The sequence below is a fragment of the Malaclemys terrapin genome, chromosome 7 (genome assembly GCF_027887155.1).
Source record: "Malaclemys terrapin pileata isolate rMalTer1 chromosome 7, rMalTer1.hap1, whole genome shotgun sequence".
Lineage (NCBI taxonomy): Eukaryota > Metazoa > Chordata > Testudines > Emydidae > Malaclemys > Malaclemys terrapin.
This window is the reverse complement of record NC_071511.1, coordinates 42,540,228-42,559,606: the sequence shown is the minus strand read 5'-3', so window position 1 is coordinate 42,559,606 and position 19,379 is coordinate 42,540,228.

Genomic DNA, 19,379 nt, shown 5'->3' with positions numbered 1-19,379 from the left:
AAATTCCTGATTCTACAAACACTTAAACACAAACACAGGATTAACTTTAAGCATGAGACCAAGTTCTTTGTGCTAATAAATTACAAAAAAAATCCAGCACCTTGATTCACAACATCTCATTCAAAAAGCTATTTAGTTTGATGGATAACATGGTTCTTTTTGTTTTAACCCTTTGTGATGACTCCATAGCAGAGTGTATGTACTCTGTAATTAACAAGGGGAAGAAAAAGTTACAGAGCTTGTCTGGAAAAAAGTTTAAAAAAAAATTGTTAACACTGCAAAGGGAGTGTGGGAACTGTCAATCAGAGAATGAGAGGTTCACAGCTGGGTCTCATTAGGAAATAAGGCCTTATAAAAGGAAGTGTTTAAGCCCTTTAAAGTCTTTGGCTTCAACAAGATCTAAGTTCTATTTGCTAAAAGTATTTTTATTTAGAAAACTTCTAACTGATTTTTTTAACAGGTAAGACACACTGTATTTGCTTTATATAGTAACTTAGTGTGTTTGTTTTATATTCATTTATCTGTATAATCCAGTGTAAATTCCTATTTAAAATTTCTCTGTTTTGAGAGAACCTTGAAATTGCCCCTCTCCCATCCCCAATGCCTGCTAAGATTTCTGTGAGCCTCTGTATGTCATGGCTGTCCAGGTGTTGTATAGAAGATCAGAGGGACTTGTTTCTAACAGTGTACAGAAGAATAGGTCTTCAAATAGCACTTTAGCACTACTTTGAAATAATAGCATTGTATGTTATGTCTGAGACTTCAAATGGTATGTTGCAAACTCCACCCTATAAATTACTCTGTTTTGGTGCTGTTGTGTATAATTTATGAAGTGCTATATCTTTAAAAAGTACTTAAAATGTATATCATACATAATTTAGACTAAGGTATTCTAATGCACTAATCTATCAAGTATCTAGTTATCATGTAAACAAATATTACTTCCAAAGACCCCATTCTTTATCTTCATGCTTTAACTGTTTTCTTTAGTGGGAAGTTCTCTCTCTTTCCTTCATGCTTGCTGTTGAAAATTGTGAAACTGTTTATGGCAGTCTCGCGTAATGGCTCGTATGTCACACGACATTTTCCCAGTGTTAAGATTCATGCTACAACTGATCATCTTTAGCAGAGATGCTGTGGATCCTCTTAGGACAGAGGCTTCTATCAATCTCCTGGACTGTCAGTAAGAGAGAGAGAGTCCATTAAGCCAACCTACTAATATGCAGATTAATAGTGAAAGCTTTTTTCCAAAATCATCTCCTGTGGAGAGAGCAAAAAATTAATGTATCTTTATATTCCAATGTACTACCCTTAACAGCTAACATATTATCCCATGTCTATATTCTGTATATTGTGTATAATTCCTTAATTCTATTAATTATGTAAACTATGTAGTGATACTCGTACATGGGGGGGAAAAAGTTTCAAGTTTATTCTTAGAATGTTTTGTCTTCAAAGTAGAACAAAAATTGCTATGAAATAAATACATTTAGATTAATTTTCCAGATAGGGAAACTGAGGCAGATAAGTGAGTGGTTTATCTACGGCCAAAGAGACTCGTTCTCTAAACCAAGTTGAAAATGAAGGATTTCTGGACTAATTTAGTGGACAGACAATAGCTTCACAGCTAGACTACTATTATTATTACAAGATTTAATTCTTCATGATTTTTCTTTGCCTTAGCAATGCTTGTGAGTAATTTAAAATAGTTAATCACACTGACTTGGGATATGAAAAATCCTGTATTAAGTAAGTTTGAAAATGTCAACACCATGCTAGCTTGTTTTGAGGTCAAACAATACAAAAGTGAATGAAAAGAAAATTTACTTTGATAAGCTGATCACAAAACAATAGCCTTGTCTCAGTGTTTTACATACAATTATTTAAACAATTTCTCTGTCAGAAGTATATCTTCTCAATCTCCTGATACTGGAGAAATGAATAATTTTGAGTCATAAATAGACACTGTCTGACCAGCATGTCTAAAATTGTCCTAGCATGACATAGATTCTATCAAAGTTTTACCTTTAAGAGTTTTTCATGTAGTAGTTCATAAAGAGGAAAAATTGTTCAGTCCAAAAATAAAAATAAAATTTTTAGAAACACATGACTCAGACAATGCACATGCCCTAGTTTTTTTTTTATTATTATTATTATTGTATCTCACAGTAAGTCACAATGTCTGGGGTTTAACTTTGTTTTTCTGAGCAGCAACATCTGGTTTTTGTTTTGTCCCCATCCCCCTCCCAAAAAAATAATACATGAAGCTGTACATCAATATGGTATTACTGTCAAGGAAGGTCAATTCTTGGGCCTACCATCCTTGACAGAGTCTGCATGGATATCCTGCTTCTCTACAGTTGATAGAAACTTATAGCCTTCATTTGGATTGTATTAAGGTCTGCACATCCCAGTGCTGATACAATCACATGTGGGATGGGCACATGTATCTATGTCAAGTATAGCTTTTAGCAACTCTGAGGGTCACATTTGGCTCATTAGCCTATGCAATCCGATTGACCCCAGTGAGGGCTGAAGATATACTATCAAAAAGGGTTAAGATAAATTGGATTCCAGATTGATTTAATGTGGATTTTTCTCTTTATGTTAACCTGAGTTTTTCTGGAGTGGCGCATAATCTTAAATCTGTTTTGGTAAAATGATGTGGTGCTTACAGTAATCCTGAAGGAGTTGAACTGCGACTTCTGCATGAAAGACTGATACTATCTTTATTTAATCTATGGTATCATGTAACAATGACTGACTTGGGTACTAGTATTTATCTGAATTTCTTATTCTAACAGTCGGCAGAGTACGTCTTAAAGCTAGCATTCACCTGGGAGTATTAGCAAAATAGGTGTATGGCTACACTTCACTACTTGAAATGCATGTCAGTTTTTTTAACTGTACAAAACCAACATGAATATTGGAAAACTGGCCATGGTAATTCCATTTCAACTGTTGACTGGAAATCAATTTGTGACTGGTTCAGTCATAGAGACCCCCTTGGGACTGTCACCTGCTGAAAATACCTGAGCCTGTTTTCCCTGACAGCTTGGGACTTCAGAACCCTGCCTTGTTGAGCCAGACATGCTAGCCTGCTGCAAAACAGACCCAGGTCTGGTCCATGCTCCCAAAGCTGCAGACTTTAACCAAAAACTGCTTAGCAGGTCACCTACCTCCAGCATCCAGACACCCAGCTCCCAATGGGATCCAAACCCCAAATAAATCCATTTTACTCTGTATAAAGCTTATACAGAGTAAACTCATAAATTGTTTTCCCTCTATATCACTGATAGGGATATAGATATGCACAGCTGTTTGCTCCCCCAGGCATTAATTGCTTACTCTGGGTTCATTAATAAACAAAGGTGATTTTATTAAGAATAAAAAGTAGGATTTAAGTGGTTTCAAGTAATAAGAGACAGGACAAAGTAAGTGGCCAAACAAAATAAAGCAAAAACACACAAGTCTAAGCCTAATAAATTAAGAAACTGATTGCAGGTAAAATCTCACCCTCAGAGATGTTCTAATAAGTTTCTTTCACAGACTAGACTTTCCTAGTCTGGGCCCAATCCTTTCCACAGTACAGTCCTTGTTATCAGACATCTTAGGTGGAAACTAGGGGTTTTCTCATGACTGGCAGCCCACTTTGTTCTGTTCCACCCCCCTTTTATAGCTTTGGCCCAAGGCAGGAATCTTTTGTCTCCTTCTAAGTGGAAAAGTACCAGATTGAAGATGGATTCCAGTATCAGATGACATGTTCACATATCCTGTGTGACCCCAGCCTCCATTCTTCCTGGGCTGGCTCACAAGTACACAGGAAGGCTTGCAGGTAAATAAACCACTTACAACTAATTGTCCTAGTCAATGGGAGCCATCAAGATTCTAAACCACCATTAATGGCCCATACTTTGCATAATTACAATAGGACCTCAGAGTTATACTTCATATTTCTAGCTTCAGATACAAGAATGATACATGCATACAAACAGGATGAACACTCAGAGGATTATAAGCTTTGTAATGATATCTTACAAGAAACCTTTTGCATAAAGCATATTCCAGTTACATTATATTCACATTCAAAGCATATTTTCATAAAGCAAATGGAGTACAGCGTCAAACCATTTTGCACAAAAAATGGCAGTTTGTACCAGTGAAAGTCTTCGCTGCACAGATGGAGAATTAAACCTAAAATAAAGGTTAGACAAACTACTTTTTGATGAGGATAGAATTCCAACATATTGATTTTGAGAAATTTCTTGTATCCTAGGAGGAGAAATGTCCAACTCTGCTCCTTCAAGTAAAGAAAGTTTCATTAATGTATTTACACATCCCAAAGCTGATAGCTTTGTAAAGATATTAAAGGCCATCTTGTTTTTTATTCACCAGAATCCATGTTAAACTTACTTAGCTCACAAGTCTGGCAGTTAGCAAAATCTTTAGGTACGAAAAGTCCTCCTGGGATGTATGAAAAATCAAGAGCCCAGTCCTGCTCCAAATGTTGTAAATGACAATGATCTTATTGACTTCAATGGCTGTAAGATCAAACCCCTAGTAATAGGCTTTGCCCCTGGTGCAGTATAGTACAATTTACATAATCTATTTAGCCCAAGCCTGCAAAATTCTGAGTGCCCTTTGTGAAATGCCAAGCAATCCTAACTATAACGTTGAAGTAATGGAAGTTTGGGGGTCTAGGCACCTCACAGGATCAGGCCCTTATTTTGGATAGCATATATCCGTTACATGCCTAGAAAGGTGTTTGACAATGTTTGGTATTTTTCCTTGAATTTTGCCCAGATCTGATAAAATATCCAATTTTGTTTTTTACACGTTCCACATCTTAATCCTCAATTCTGCATTTATCTGCCTGAATACTTCACTGTTGTGAAGAAATCTGCTATTCTGGTAGTTTGGAGCAGGGATATGTAGCAGCCTAACTGGGTTGTTTTTTCCAGTTATTTAATGTTGTTGATCTCCCATTTTTCTGTCTGGGTGGGGTTGTTTCTTTCACTGGTTGGAAGTCTAGTTTTGAGTCCCAGGAATGACATTAAATGAAAACATAATCCACTGGGTTTTTTGTTTTGTTTTTCAGTCTCCTGTGTTTTGTAGTACAGGGAAAATTTGGTTGTGATGTCACCAGAAGTCCAGTGTTCACTTCTGTGTTGATTATAAGGGGAATTGATCCAGTTCTGCTCTGCATACCCTATTGCAGGACTTCATGTACACATCTGTTAGCAGAGCTGTAAAGAGCTGTAAATAAAGGTAGTGACATAAAGCTTATACATAATATGAATACTGAGAGCAATTTTATGAACACTGTAGGTGACTGGGTCAGGGTAAGTTACTGTATATTGGGTTAATAAAAATTCTCAAGTGACTGAATTGATATTTACATTGGGAGTAGTGGAATGTTTACTACATGTCTATAATGCTTGATTTCAATGAGGTCTCTGCATGAAGGTGACTGAGTGGCTTCCCAAATAAGAACACTCAAACACACTTGGAAGACAATGGGGCAGGCTGTTGCCTTCAAGGCTCCTGCCGCCAACCAGTGGCAAATCTTGTTTTGCTAAAGTAGGAATTAGTAAATCAATTTACTAAGTGGGGGGGAGCAATAGCTCAGTGGTTTGCGCATTGGCCTGCTAAACCCAGGGTTGTGAGTTCAATCCTTGAGGGGACCACCTAGGAATCTGGGGCAAAATCAGTACTTGGTCCTGCTAGTGAAGGCAGGGGGCTGGACTCCATGACCTTTCAAGGTCCCTTCCAGTTCTAGGAGATAGGATATCTCCATTTATTATTATTAAAGGTCTACAAACAGTCTAAAAAGTGGTTTGATTATAGCAAAGGGGGTTGACTTGCCAGGAGCTGATAAGGAGACAAGCTGACACAGCTCTGCAGAACAGACCTACCAGAGTTCCCAAGTAGAAGATAGTTACATTCTTGGTAAGCTAGACATGCATATAGTCTGGCTTTTCTTTTTTTTTAAATATGCCTTCTCTGAAAATGCTTTTGCAGTAAATAAATATTTGCTTTCATGAGGCTGTTTGGTAACTGATTACCACTGTCATTGCCCCATAGGGAACAGAAGTGAGACCTGCTGAGGTAAATCACAGTTGTGACCCAGGGCACTATGAGAGGTGATGTCTAGAGGCCTGAGACCTAGAGAGGGTGTGCTCCGACTGAGAGGGATCAGAAGTGCTATTAGCCTGTAGCTGACACAGGGTTTCTGTGAAGGTTTTGTCCTAATAGGTGTAACAGTAGAATGAGTAGGAGTACACTGTTAAAGGGTTTACTGGAGTGTTGAGTGGTTTCTTCATGGTATAGAGGCCCACACAGATTGCTTGGAGTGCTTGTCTAATTCTGAACAACGCTATCTCTCTTATGAGCCCAGGTATGTATAACCTAGGCTGTATTTGATTTCTATGTCTCAAGCATTAGTTTAGTCTGGTGACTTTTTTGCCTTTTCTTTCAAATACTGAGACTTTTGTTTGCTGGAGGGGAAAAAAAAAATCAATGAGCATTTAATTGTCTAGTGCAAATCCCAGGTTTGGGGCTGGTTCCAATATGGCAAGTTAATCACTGTTGACTGTGTTGAAAAAAGTTAGTTGGCTTTCCTTTCTTGATTTAACCTATTTGCATTTTTATTTCTATCCTACATTTGATAGATTAGCATATGGATTTCATGTCCTGTTTTTCCACCAATTCTATTTTCTAATCATTGTAAGATTTAATACTAGGTGCCAGACTGAGTTAAATGATTCTTTGGGGTGCGTGGGGGAAAGAGGGAGGACTGCAAAGCAGGCAAATGCTACCTTGTTCTGTTTTTTTCTGAGTATCTGTAGAATAAAAATGTGGCTTGCAGCTTTAAGAGGAATCCAACCTGACTTTTAAGGGACTATATTGTTTGTCAAGCCATGTATTTTAATAGATATTACAAAAGAATTTGCAGTTACTATAGTTAACATATATGTCTGTTAGTGTGGGTTGAGGGCATCTGTTTTTCAGTGTACCTCACAAATTGTCTGAGTTGATTTTTAAAATAGGCCTTCCTAAAGCAGTCATTGCTGTTTCAGCATTTTATTTGATATAATATCTGGGCCACATGATTTCTTGACTTTGAGGAAAGTGGTGGCCTCATGTGGGGAAAATGTGCAATACATAGAAATAGAAAAACTGCAGCCAGCGTATGCAGACATTTTCCTAACAAGCTCAGGGTCATAAATAGCTCAAATAAAAGGGACTCTAATGCCCAACAAGGGGGAAGGGAACTTATGGAAATGGCTTTCAGTTGTCCAGTTCAATGAATAATATACACTGTCCCCAAATCTTTCATGATTTCAAAAGTCCAGGCATATTAACTTGAACTTCTCCTTGTGACCAGTTTAACTTTTAACCTTCCCTCCGGCCTTTCTCATTGCTGTGCATCACTGAGCCCTAAACAATTAACAGTGAAGTGAAACATACATTATTTCACTGCTAGTAGCAACAGAACCATTTTAATAGCTTCTCTAAAAAAAATTGGCACATAACTCATATGATTATCTTACATTAATTAGACTTAGTTTAACTATTTAAGCCCTAATGTGGCACTAGTTAAGAACTAAACATGACCAGTTGTTACCAATGAATCACTGTTTTTATATAACAGAAAATCCTCAATCTTGCATTGAATGTACATGACACTAATAATAAAAAGCTAAGTACTCTAATGCATCTTCTTACAATGTTACTTTTTATCTAAATTTTGTAAAAGGTGAAACTTTAGAAGTGAGAGAGCATGAGTTGTATTGCCCTTTTCCAGTTTTAGTTGTGACCTTTATACCTTTCATCTACGCATGAAGGACTTCACAGGATTCTTCTATTCATGGACATGATCTGACTATGCTAGTCCCTTAATAGTGAATCTTTGAGCTGTTTTAAACTTCTATAAAATCTAAACTTTGAGGTCCATACTGATCCAGTCCTGTTAGGTGCTGAACTTCCTCAACTCGGAAACGAGGTTATTTAGTGCCTCAAGTGCCTCACAAGACTGGATTCTATGAGCTAAATTTTGATCTCTTAAATCAGGATTAACTCCACTAAAGTTAAGGGCAGGTGTAAAAATGGTTTGAGAAGAATCAAGTCCAGTGTAGGTAAACAGTTTTATCAAGGAGACATCAATCAGCTAGGTGCAACTGAGAGATGTTGAGATTCTGGACTTAGACTGAGCCTTGAAAGTGACTTACCAAAACACATCCTGTCTACTTCAGCCACCAAATGGTGTTCCTCAGGATACATGATCACACACACACATCCACAGTTGATGATGGACCTCCCAGAAAAATTACTACTCATGTGCAGAAATGTATTTAATACTTAGTCTAATAAAAAAGGCCCTTGCTGATCCCTGGAAGTAGTTGCAGAAGCTAGAACAATAAGCTGAAAAGACTGAGGGATACAGGACACGAGTCACCTATTGAGTAGGCTGTGTCAATTTCTCCTGCCAAGGAGAATCTAGAAAAGGCCCCCAGTCCTCCCTGAGAAGACCTCCCTTGTGCAATGAGATCATCTTGAAGGACATGGACAGGGAAAAAAGGAAGGTAAAAATTCCATTACCATAATATAATTTTAAATACAATAGATTGAATGGATAGACAAAAGCTCATTTAGAGCACAAGCTATTTGGGGGCAAGGACTGACACTTTTTGTACAGTACCTGCTACAATACTGTAAAACCAAGTCTAAAAAGGCAAATTAAAAGTAGGCAGAAGCTAAAATACAATAGGTGAGAAAATAAAACCAAGAATAATGCAATGAATTGAATTAAAGTAAGCAGACTATTTAAGAACAACTTTCAAGTTGTGCATTAGCTAGTCTAGCCAACCAAGTGATCTTATTACTGTTATCACTGGAACCCTTATTTTCTCCCAGTGCATGTTTAAACCCAACTGATCCATCTAATTTCAAATTAAATTGTAAACTTTTATGGGCAGGGAATATATATTGCTATATGTCTGCACTGCATGTAGCACAATGCAGCTCTAATCCTGGTGAAGACCTCAGGTGGTTGTTGTAATACAAACAAATTAGATGAGTATTTTGCTTTTATTGAATTTTATTAAATATTTGTAACTAAACACGTTGCTGGGCACTGCACATGTAAAAAATAATAATAATGATAAAAAATAATCCTATCTTGGTTCAATGGCCTAGCCACAGACATCCAACCCTTATCCTCCTCTCCATGCACGTGTAAGAAATTACTGATGTGGATTGGGTTAAATCTTGTTCTGAGTCAGGTGTAAATGCTGTCCTTCATTTAAGATAGCTGTGAGATGGTTAAGCAGCCCCTCATCTAAACAATGGCCTACAGGAGTCTGCCCAGGGATTTGAACTATGGATGGAGAGCTTTGGTTGGACATGGTTTGGGCAAGGGAGGGTGTGAGGGAAAGCAGACAAAGTCAAGCAGACATAACAGAAATGCTGATGTGTTCCTGACAGAAAGCTTTTTGGGTACAGAGTGCTGGATAGAAAGATAGACTTTTAACAGTAAGCAAAGAAACTGTCTCTTCCTGATTGATTCCTATTGTGTTCAGGGAAAGAGGACTTTATGTATAATCTTCTAAATAACAATGGATTTTTTTAAATTGCTCTACAATGAATTTCTCATCCAAACTGGAACAACCAACACCCTAAATTTGTCTAACCACCTGGGTCCAAGGGGTAGCAGTATGATGGAAACAAGGGGGAGTTAAATGGTTGTTTGGGACAGTAGAATTAATTAGGACATGTTATGTAAACAGCACCAAAAATTCTACTTGAAAGTGACAGGATTCAGAACATGAGGCCCAGCCTAAGAAAATGCCCTCTCCCTGACCCAATCTACATGGAAAATTTGGTAGTCTGACCAACCTGTTTGCTGCTGACTAGCAGGACACAGTACAAAAGATAGATTGTGGTTCTATCCAAACACTATCACACAATTCTCTCAAATTCCAATTTAGTGTTTTCTCTCTAGAATTATATTGTCCTTATATAGCACAAGGTTTAAATTCAGCCAGAGCCCACCTGAGAAGAGCTCTAGTAAATATTTTCAAACCACAGGATCCCTGGTGTCTCCCATGGGGCTTCAGCCCCGTTGGGGAGTGGTGCCAGGGTTCAGGATTTCAGCCCTGCAAGGGGTGTTTGCCCCTCTCCATCCCCCCATGGGGATGAAGTACAGATCCCCAAATTTGGGAGGAGGGGTGTTCCAGGATATTATTTTTGAGAATTTAAGTCCTGATAGTGTCAATCTACATATGTCTGCTATGTTGTGCCTTCCTACTCAATTGTCATGGTGCTCCCTACTTCTATATCATCTCCTTACAAGATATTTTTGCTCTCCCTCCTTATCATATTAAACACTGTTTCCTCCAGTGATATTGCTCTGGTTCTAACATTCGCAGCTTAATTTACTTGACAGTTTCAATACCCTTTATTGTACTTAAATACTTCCTATCAGAAATGAATACCAGTACAACTGTATTAATTAGAAACACAAGTAGCCTATTGTCTTGGTGAATCAGCTGCCCTGATTAAAGGCCATTACAAGAAGTCTGAAAATTCTGACAAAATACTATACTAAGTAAAAATAATACTCTTTGCTCTTCATTTTCATTTGATCCTTCTTCCTGGGAGCTGCTGAATAACTGGAAGATGCTCACCACCTTGCAGGACTGGGATTATTGTAAGGCTGGTGGAATGTATTGGGATTATGTCAATTAGGAAATTAGATCCTATTAGAACATGACCTGGGGGAGAAGGGGGTGTCATATGAAGTGCATAATGTTGAACAAGCCTTGAGGTTAGTGTTCTGTGAAGCTGTTATCCTATCAGTTGGCTGCAGTTAACTCTGTGGTTCCAGGAGGGTTTACCCAGGATGAGCTGACAATGTTAAACATGGCAGTGTATGCTGACTGCAATGTTTGTTTTATCTCATATTAATCAACACAACTTTGGCTGTGTTTAACACCTCCTACTTTTCTAGAGAAGACAAGTAGGAAGAGGTTTGGGACTAAGGATTGGACTTGTAAACTTCATCTATTAACATCTGCCAGTTAACTAGTTGGTACTGGCTTGTTGGCTGCTCCTGTTAAATGAAGTTTAACAAATGGTTTCCTTATTAGATATTGGTAACTGCTATTCATTATCACTAGGATAACTAGGTTCCATGTGAGATATTCCAAATAAGCAAACATCCCAGTTAGTTCCAGCTCCTGCAAGGTGCTTAGTGTCTCCTTTACTACAGTAAAGGGAGGTGTAAGTGTTCAGCATCTTGGAGGATGCTCTCTGCCTTTTTCAGAATCATCCCTACATGCATCCCATTTAGCTGAAGCACACTGGGCTGTACCACTGGCTTCCTCAATATCCATGTATGCTTTATTTACTGATCTTGGTGTGAAATATAAAAATGTAATGTAAAATCAAATATTCATTTAAATTTGAGCTGTACACTGTTTTTAATTAGGCCTTTTAACTGGGTAGGGGAATGATATATTCAATTAGTCATAATGTCTCTTGGTGGTTTCTTAAATGTATTGAATTAGCAATTCCACTACTTCCAAATGTTACTAGCAAATTTCAGATGTTTGTTATCCTTCTTTGATCATAGTAGTAGATAATGGAGCTACTAGACATTTGGGGTTTTTATCCTCTGTGGGTTGGCACTAGAGGATGGGGTGCTTTGCCTGTAGGTTTTACAGACTTGTTGATGGCAGAGGAATGGTTTGACTTTGGGATCTTGGGTTCTATTCCATTCTCAAGGGGAGCATGCTATAGTGGACAACTGTTCTGCCCAATCTCAATACTCTTCCCCGGACTTTCTCCTCATCTAGCAAGTCTCTGCTCCTTACGCTTCTCATCCCAGTCTTCTTACCCAGCAAGTCGGTCTTCCCCTCCAACTCCTACTTGCCCACTCATTCCCAGTCCTCCCCTCACTCTGCTCCCAGTCTTCTGGACCAACCAGTCAGTCTCTCCCAGCTCCTGATCCAGTCTGACTCTCTACCACTCTGCTAGCATCCAGTCCCTCTCTCACCCCATTTCCCTGCCTGGCTCCCAGTCAGTTTTTCTCTTGCCCCCAGCCAGACTCAAACCTGTCTCCCTGCCCCCTACCTCTTTGTACCAATCAACTCCCCGCCTGCCCTCTCCCTACTTCACCAGGTCCCTTCTGCACTGGAGTCAGGCAGCTCCCTTCTCCATGCTTAAGGTGACCAGATGTCCCGATTTTATAGGGACAGTCCTCATTTTTGGGTCTTTTTCTTATATAGGCTCCTATTACCCTCCACCCCCATCCCGATTTTTCACATTTGATGTCTGGTCACCCTATCCATGCTGCCTCAGTGTTAAGCAGGGGGCCATTGAAAGCACAGGAGAAAAATGCTCGCTGGTCTCAGTTCTGGTGCCCAGCCACACCCTGTCCCAGCCAGAGCAACCATGACAGGGAAAGTCCAGTATTAACCTTGTAGCCTGGGGTTGGAGGAAGCGTGTTCAAATCCTCTGTGGGGATAGTGCATTTGCAATACTGTTACATGTGAGGCATAAGTGCGCTCAGTGTGCACACAATCTTTGGACACTTGAGCTGCCAAAATCTCTCTACTGAGCATGTACAGACTAATTTTTTAAAGGCTTATGTGGCAAAATTTGGTTAGATTGACACAGGAACAGCAGAAGTCATATCCCTGAAACAAAGGCCACCTCCTGCTTAATATAAAATACCTGCTCTGAAAGATGGAGACACTAGAGAAAAGGTATCTAGAATTTCACATAGCAAAATTAATTTTTCTTAGCCTTATTCTTGGAAATGGCTGACGTTTTGGTTGAAATTAAAAAAAAAAAAAAAAAGCAGACTGTGGCAAAGATATATAAACAACTGAAAGCAGGGTTTATAATGGAAAGTGTCAGGCAACCCTAATAGGTGGCAATACCAGCCCTGCCTGTGATGAGAAGCCATGTCTCCACTTTCACAAGATGCAATAGAAAAGTGTAAAAACAGGCAAACTCTGATTGAAATATCTGAAATAAGCTTTTATAATACAACTGCTCCTTAATTTACTGTACAGCACTAGAGGGCAGCTCTCTAAAGTAGCTTCAGCTTTTGATATTGAATTGTTTGAAAGAGAACCAATGATCTTGTGCAGGAAAACCTAGATGATCTGGGTTTATTTATAATTCAAATGACCCACTGTACACTCGATACAGGAGGAAGTTGGCAAATGCTATATAGCAAGTAAGGGACTAACGACCAGACTGCCCATTGCCTTGCACTTCTACCAGAAGAGAATGATAGTGTTAGATTCACTCTGCTCAGATGTAAATGAATTCATAAGGCGCAAGGCAGTGGAGAATAAGGTCCAAACTCCACCCTGGTTTGCAACCTGCACAGGCCTAATTAAATTAATGGAGTTCCATGGGCTAAATTAGGGCTGTCTTTGACTATATATTTTAAAACTAACCCACTGAAGTTCTTGAGGGCTGGAGAGTGTACCAACTCTTGGAAGATTAATTATTGTTTATCTGGCTATTCTATTACTTGTATTTTACCATAACTTACTAGAGTGGATTTTCACACACACACCCCCATTAGTAAAAGCTGTATAATGCTTTACATCTGCAAACATCAACCCATGCATCTTGACTCTCCTGTGACATACCCTCACTCAGCACATGGGGAGAATGACTTGGCGGCTTTGTAAGTACATAAGAATGGCCATATTGGATAAGACCAATGGTCCACCTAGCTCAGTATCCTGCCTTCGAACAGGACCCAGTGCCAGAGACTTCAGAGGGAATGAAGAGAACAGGTCAACTATTGAGTGATCATCCCCTGTCGTTCAGTCCAGAATCTACCAGTCAGAAGTAAAGGGTCACCTAGAGCATGGGGTTGCATCCTGCACCATCTTGGCTAATGGTCTCCATGAGCTTATTTTATTCATTTTTTTAACCCATTTTTACTTCTGGCCTTCTTTAGTAAAGATTAAAATTGTCAGACACATAGAAGAACATAAATTGTTGGGCCAAAGTCAACATGGTTTCTGTAAAGGGAAATCATGTCTTACTAATCTATTAGAGTTCTTTGAAAGGGCCAACAAACATGTGGACAAGGGGGGATCCAGTGGACATAGTGTACTTAGATTTCCAGAAAGCCTTTGACAAGGCTCACCAAAGGCTCTTACATAAATTAAGTTGTCATGGGATAAGAGGGAAGGTCCTTTCATGGATTGAGAACTGGTTAAAAGACTGGGAACAAAGGGTAGGAATAAATGATAAATTCTCAGAATGGAGAGGGGTAACTAGTGGTGTTCCCCAAGGGTCAGTCCTAGGACCAATCCTATTCAACTTATTCATAAATGATCTGGAGAAAGGGGTAAAAAGTGAGGTGGCAAAGTTTGCAGATGATACTAAACTCCTCAAGATAGTTAAGACCAAAGCAGACTGTGGAAAAACTTCAAAAAGATCTCACAAAACTAAGTGACTGGGCAACAAAATGGCAAATGAAATTTAATGTGGATAAATGTAAAGTAATGCACATTGGAAAAAATAACCCCAACTATACATACAATATGATGGGGGCTAATTTAACTACAACAAGTCAGGAAAAAGATCTTGGAGTCATCGTGGATAGTTCTCTGAAGATGTCCAGGCAGTGTGCAACGGCGGTCAAAAAAGCAAACCGGATGTTAGGAATCATTAAAAAGGGGATAGCGAATAAGACTGAGAATATATTATTGCCCTTATATAAATCGATGGTACGCCCACATCTTGAATACTGCATACAGATGTGGTCTCCTCATCTCAAAAAAGATATACTGGCATTAGAAAAGGTTCAGAGAAGGGCAACTAAAATTATTAGATGTTTGGAACGGGTCCCATATGAGGAGAGATTAGAGGCTAGGACTTTTCAGTTTGGAAAAGAGGAGATTAAGGGCGGCTATGATAGAGGTATATAAAATCATGAGTGATGTGGAGAAAGTAAATAAGGAAAAGTTATTTACTTATTCCCATAATACAAGAACTAGGGGCCACCAAATGAAATTAATGGGCAGCAGGTTTAAAACAAACAAAAGGAAGTTCTTCACACAGCGCACAGTCAACTTGTGGAACTCCTTGCCTGAGGAGGTTGTGAAAGCGAACACTATAACAGTTTAAAAGAGAACTGGATACATTCATGGAGGTTACGTCCATTAATGGCTATTAGCCAGGATGGGTAAGGAATGGTGTCCCTAGCCTCTGTTTTGCAGAGGGTGGAGATGGATGACAGGAGAGAGATCACCTGATCATTACCTGTTAGGTTCACTCCCTCTGGGGCACCTGGCATTGGCCACTGTCGGCAGACAGGATACTGGGCTAGATGGACCTTTGGTCTGACCCAGTATGGCCGTTCTTATGTTCTAACATCCCCTGGCAACAAGTTAAACAGGCTGATGGTGCATTGTGTGAAGAAGTACTACTTTAGATGTATTTTGAACCTGCTGCCTATTAATTTCATTGGGCGAGCCCTGGTTCTTGTTATGTGAAGGGATATATAACACTTCCTTATTCACTTTTTCCACACCATTCATCATTTTGCAGACCTCTATTTACCCCCCCCCCGTTCATCTCTTTTCTAAGATGAACAGTCCCAGTCTTTTTAATCTCTTCTTAAATAAAAGATGTTCCATACCCTAATCATTTTTGTTGCCCTTCTCAGTAACTTTTCCAAATCTAATATCTTTTTTGAGATTAAGCGACCTGAACTGCACATAGTATTCAAGGTATGGGCATATGCTTATATGCTTTTCCTCTGAAATTCCCACTAACAGCACTGGTTCAGCTCCACTAGCGGTAGCAATGATTGGAGCACTAGTGCAGATGAGGCTCCAGGAGTCCTCCAGAATTCTATTGACCTGAATCCCTTCTGCCACTCAGGTCTAGAGGTCATTTTGATAAAAATGTCAATGCCCTGTCTATGCCAGCTCTCCTGCCAGTAGAGCTGCACAGATGAGCTCAACAGGGAAGATGCCCAAAAAAGGCTAATCAGAAGTAGCAGTGAGGGATAATACACATAGTAACAACCAAATGTTAAGTAGCTTTCTTGAAGCCATTACTCTAGGTAGAGGAGCAACTAACCCTGATGAAACTAATAAATGAAACTGCTTACTTTCTATTCATTACTGGCTGTACAGTGCAAAAACATCTAATGGTTAGAAGAAAGGACTAGGGATCACAAACTGAGTTAAACTCCCTCCATTTTACCAACAAATAGCTGTGACTAGGGCAAATTGCTTAACTGTGCCTCACTTTCTCCTTCTATAAAGTGCAGTAACATTCCTCCTGAGGGTGTTGAGGATTAGATGTTTGATATCCCCAGCTGAAAGATGCTATACCTGTGCAGAGCACTGTTAGAAATACTGTATTACTGTTAAAGTACTCCAGGAAGAATATTTGTGTGGCGCTCTGGTGTGGATGAAAGCTTATGGATAGTAAGATACTGTCACTGACCTGAGGGGCTTATAATCAAGAAGACTACAAAAATATTCCATGGGGTGTGGAGTAGATCAGTGGTAGGGATATTCTGAGAGTGTAATTTTTTGGAGTAGAGGACAGTTCATGCATATTTGAAAAAGCTTCACATAAGAAGGATGTTCTAAGGACAGTTTGAGAAAAAGGCCTGAACTGGCCTTATCTGTCTTCAGCTGCCTTCCGACCCCCCCCCCCCCCCCCAGTACATCCATTTGAAAATCAATTACACTTGCTGGTATCCTGCATCACTGCAGAGACAGGGTTTAATTATTCAGTTGCACTCCTTATGAGACAAGTGGCACAGCTCCTGTTTCACTGTTAAATTCAGAGGGTAGCTTGACTGAAGGTTGGCGCATACTCTATCCCTGTCTCCAAGCAGAGCTCCCAGTGATATTTGGGAAATTCTGCAGAAATACTGAATGGTGAATAAGGGCCACTAGTGCCTACTCTTGCAAAGAACTGAGTACTCTCAGCCCTGCTAGTGTCAGTGGGAGTGGCTATTGAGGCCCAAATCAGGCCCATAATCCACTCCCTGAGGGTAGTAGTGGAGAGGATATTTAATCTGAAACCCAAGAGTGATAACTACTTTGAGATTTGCTGGGTTTCATGAATGCCATAAGTGTCAGTACTGATTTTTGTACAGTTCCCTCTTGCTCCCAACTGTATTTAGCAATGCTATATGGTAACAAGGATGGCCAACAAAATTCCATGTTCTCTAGTACACCAGACTTTTGACATAGACAAAGCCTAAATCACTTTTATTAATCCTCTACCATGCCTATAATGTTGTCCTCAATGGTGCTTTGGCCACCACTGTGATGGTACATGCTCTAAGACTAACCATGTTTGTCCACCACTATATCAATATGTTCCAGTGGACTAACAGTGTAGATAGGAAGAAGTAGTATAGCAGCTACACTGTTTCAACTAATCCTCCCAGTGGAATCGCACAAAACTCTTGGCCACCCTTCAGGCACTACTTTATAACTTAAAAATGCTTGGTTACCTGTCAAACTGGCTGCTACAGGCCTGAGACAGCTGTGGCTGCTCAGCTCTGCCTCCTCCTAACTGTTCATGATGAGTCTAATCTGAGTGCTGCCCAAGTATCAGGCTGAAGTCAGCTGCCCTGGGCAGCTGTCTCATCCTTCCCTGACACCTCAACCCAAAAATCAATAAAACAGATAAGCATAATAAAGACAGCTTGGACATCTACCTTTTAAAAAACACATTAAAAATCTCTTCTCCTTTGAGATTGCATCAGAAAAAGCCAGGATGAAAATCAATGGCTGATAAGCAAACAAGACTCATTCACTCATTTCACTGGGGATTGCTGTAGCTGTCTAGGCCCACTGCCCCAGCAGTGTCACTTCTGAAATCTGAAAGCGAACACAACGGCATTGTCACCAAACATGGCACAAAATCACTTAAATTTACCCTGCCTCCCCACTTGCCTCCTGAGAAGCAGTACATCCCCTGCTGCTCTATTGCATTATGTGATAAAGGAGACAGCGAACACTCCACTAGTTGATGGAGGTATGTGGAGCAGTATCACCTGGAATCACACCATTCCAGTCTTTTTCTTAAAGAGAAACACTGGAGAAAGAAACCACTGGTATAGCAACAAAATAAAACACAACCTTCTCCACAAATAAAATAAAACAAAACCCAATTATTTTGGGGGGGGGGAGAAATGAATTAAATCAAACACTACACTTCAAAAACCAAGACCAAAAGTTGTCAGTGCTTGCAATGATCTACACTGGACCTCATGGCCCAAAAGCAATCTAGCAAGTGGTCCAGAGGGAGCTGATGAGGTGTGTGTGTTTTTTTTCCCTATGGCATCTACTCTGCTGCATGCTTGTGCTTGCATAGTGGCTGACCCTGATGACATACATGTACTTTTTTTTTTCCTTCAGGAAAACTGACATGTTCAATGTAACAAACAATTGTCAAGAAGTCTAAATAGACAGTGGATATAATGTACCCAACAGTGCTTCTATATGTGGATGTGGTGCACTGTGCATCTGAAACAAAATGGTTAGTGTAGATGCTCTGCATAACTGCTGTTTGCAGTTAGTGTAGATGCCTGTTCCAGACACTCTTTAGTGTTACCTTTCTGATTGACATGCACAATGGTGGGGTTGAAGAGTTTGCCCATGTTGTAGTAGTTTAGATTTTGTGCCCCCCCCCCTTTTTTTTTTCTTGACTTGTGTAACTTTCCCCTTAGTCTCACTTGGCGAAAAACTTCTGGAGGGCTAGAGCAGGTGGATCCTAGGTGTTGACTCAGACTTCTGACTTCCTTGAACAATATTATGCTTTTATCTCAACAAAATGTGTTTTATCTTTGGCTTAGTGGCTGGGTTGTAGTAAGTTCACACAGTTATCTTGATGCTATGAATTATTTTAATTAGAATACTTCCTTTTAACACAATTTTATGCCTGGGAGGTGCACTTATTTGTCCTGAGATGCAAATACCTTTTACATACTACCTGAAGGAGGGGGGTGGAAGAAAAAATAATCATGCTGACGTGCAGTAAATGAGCTTGTTACCCCAACTACTGCTGGCAAGTGTAAATTCCACTTCCTGACCCAGTGGGGATGTGCTCCTAAAGGAAGATCAGGAATTTTTGCCATCACACCCCTTAGGGATAGTGCTAGGGCGAACAGTCCTGAAGTGTGGTTGGAACATTGCAAGGGGAGGCTGCCTAGGCCATTACCCAAGCTAAGGTTGTTAAAAGCCCACTGTTGGATGGGTGGGTTGCAGATGCCATGCACTGTCATTACAACCCCCCTTTCAGGAGGACATTCTACCACAAGGGGCCCTGGATCATGTTTGCAGAAACTGGTGAAAACTAAA